The sequence below is a fragment of the Solanum pennellii genome, chromosome 8, assembly GCF_001406875.1.
Source record: "Solanum pennellii chromosome 8, SPENNV200".
Taxonomy (NCBI): domain Eukaryota; kingdom Viridiplantae; phylum Streptophyta; class Magnoliopsida; order Solanales; family Solanaceae; genus Solanum; species Solanum pennellii.
Window position 1 is genome coordinate 33,689,856 of NC_028644.1, and position 3,129 is coordinate 33,692,984.

A 3,129-nucleotide genomic window follows, 5' to 3' on the forward strand; every position below is an offset into this window, starting at 1 on the left:
GTCCAAAGCTGAATGCGGAGATTTTGAGCGAAGAAATGCAGAAGAGACCACCTACGGAGCTTATTACGGTCCGTCGTGCTTGCGACGGTCCGTAGGTGGCAGCGTAGTGCAGCTGCTAAAGGAAGATGGGGAAGTCTGACCAAGTGTGGGGTTACGGAGCTTGTGACGGTCCGTCGTGTCTATGACGGTCCGTCCTGCAGGTTCGTCATGAAGTTCAGAGAAGCGATTCCAAGAGTTGAAGTGTTTTGGAACGAGACCCTCGACAGACCGTTGTGCCTATGACGGTCCGTCATACTTGTCGTCGAGGGTGGTGAAGAGAGCAGCAGAAGAAATTGCATAAGTATGGGACGACGGAGTCCATGACGGTCCGTCGTGACCACGACGATCCGTCGCGTGGTCCGTCGACGCAGCCGTGTTTTGGCAGATTTCCAGCAAAAAAGTCCTTGTTTAATTAGGTTTTTCATTTTTTATAAACAGTTCGAAAAAACCTCGTTTTTGAGGTTAGACTCTATTAGATTAGACATCATATTCTTAGACTTTGTGTATTAGTGTTGGATTTTGAGATTCTTGCAAGTGATTTTTGGAGATTAATCAAGCAAACTTTTGGATTTTACTCTTTCTCATTGAAGTAAGTACATGAATTCTTATCTACTATATTTGAATATTGTGTTTATGGCTGTGAGTAACTAAACTCCATAACTAGGGTTGTGGGAACCATAGGCAAATATTGAGATAAACCCTAACTAAAATAACAATTCTAGAATAGTGTCTTGCATGTATTAATAATTCTTTCGCTTAGAAGTCTTTTTAACGAATGGCCAACGTTAGAACTCGCCTTAATGCTACTTGCCTCACCAAGGAGGTAGATAATAGGAAAAGAATTATTAACGTAGATTTAGTGTATACTATCTAATAGGCTAGTATTGATTGGTACGAGGTAATAACTTAGTCAAATATCGAATACGATGCTTAATATGAGGTAAGGATAAGGGTTAGGATAGCAACACACGTAGCCGGACCAAGGTGCGGAGTGAGATTTTCTAGATGCCGGACCAAGGATTTAGAAATACATAACTTATCACTTTGCATGCAAGATACTAGGAAAGAATTGTTATAGTTAGAATTATCAAGTTATGAACCTGTGGGGAACACGTAAACCATAGTTACTTTGATTAATTGATTAAAATCCAACTGTAAAAGCTGTTAAGTGTCTCTTTCAAGTTCGTTATTTATTTTCACTCATTTAGAAATAGAAACCCCCCTTTTTATGTTTTTACTTTCCAAGGAAGTCATTGACCAAACAATAGTAATAATAGGTTGAAGTTAAGTCTAGACTATTTCCCTCGTGGGAACGATCCCAACCTCACTAGTTGGGTTATTTACTTGACACGACCGCTTTACTTCTTATTTGAGAAGTAAGTTTGAGTGTATCATGGCCTAGGCATGGGAGTTACCTTTTTAGGCACTTCAGCATCTTTTACAGTGTTATCCTCGAATTCACCATCAACATCTACCACTTTATCAGTATCTTTTGTCACCTTTTTCTCATTAGACGGCATAGGTGGGTCAATGGTTTGCTTGCCACCGCGAGTAGTAATTTCCATAAAATGTCCATCATTTTTCGGATTTTGGACACTGTTGCTAGGAAGAGTGCCCGGTAGCCGTGTGTTCACAGTCGCAGATAATTGGGCCAATTGCAACTCAAGTTGCTTAATCGATATTGCATGCGTATCGACTTTTTGCCCGATACCCGCTAAATCATTCCTCAACTCTTTATTGTGCTCATCACTAGCATCGAACCTCCTCATCATTTTATGCAACATATCCTCAACTCGCGACATACTACCTCCACCATCCCTAGGAGTAACTTCACTATTTTGAGGAGGAACATAGGGTCCATTCCTGTCGTTTCTATTACCATAGTTACCCCTGTTGAAGTTGATGTCGCGATTGTAGTTTCCATCTCGGACATAATGACCCTCACGATTGTAGTTACCATAGTTCCGACCTTGGTTCCCTTGACCTTGGCGCCAATTCTCCTGATTAGAGCCTTGGGCACTTGGTCGGAAACCCCCCATCTGTTCATTTACTGCATAGGAGTCCTCCTCATAATAGCACTCATCATTTTGTGGCGGTGGTTTCAACAAGTAGTTGACTGCATTTATCTTTTCTGCACCCCCAGTGACATGTTTTAGTACCAACCCAAGCTCGGTTCTCATCTGAGCCATTTCTTCGCGAATCTCATCATTGGCTGGGTTGTGAGTAGACTGTACTGCGAAGGTGTTTCTCCCTGTATCAGACTTCCTAGTACTCCAACCTTTGTTATTCCGGGAGATCTTCTCTAATTTTTCAGTGATCTCAGCATAAGGACACTCCCCATAAGATCCACCTGCTATAGTGTCCAACACCGCTTTATTGTTATCATCCTGTCCCCGATAGAAGTATTCCTTCAGTGACTCATCATCTATACGGTGATTTGGGACACTTCTCAAGAACGAGGTGAATCTATCCCAAGAACTACTAACTGACTCTCCTGGTAGTGCCACAAAGTTATTCACTCTGTCTTTGTGGTTTAGTTTCTTGGAGACTGGATAGCAGCGTGCTAAGAAGACATCCCTTAGTTGGTTCCAAGTGAAGATTGAGTTGTATGGGAGCTCAGTGAACCATATAGCAGCCTCTCCCATCAGTGAGAGAGGAAACACTATGAGACCTATTACATCTAAATCCAAATCAGGCCTCCCTACACATCTTTTACACACTGCCCTTACCTTAGCTATATGGGCATGTGGATCCTCAGAAGGTAGCCCTGAAAACAAACCTCTGGCAGTGAGCATTTGCATCAGGCTACTAGTTACCACAAAGGTGTGGCCTGTGGGTAGAGGAGGCAAGACAAGTGGCCCAACCGAGTCTGCTATGTTATCATAGCCTCTGTAGTATGCTTGGGGCCGTGGAACGGGATTTTTTCCCCTATGTTGGTGTTCACCCGGAGCATCGGGTAACATCTGACCATGAACATCAACCGGAGCTGGGATGTTCTGGTTCGGATCATCATCACTTATTCCCAAGTTTCGATTCCTATTGCGCAGTGTACGCTCTAATTCGTGATCGTAGGGAAACAAGGGTTCTCTT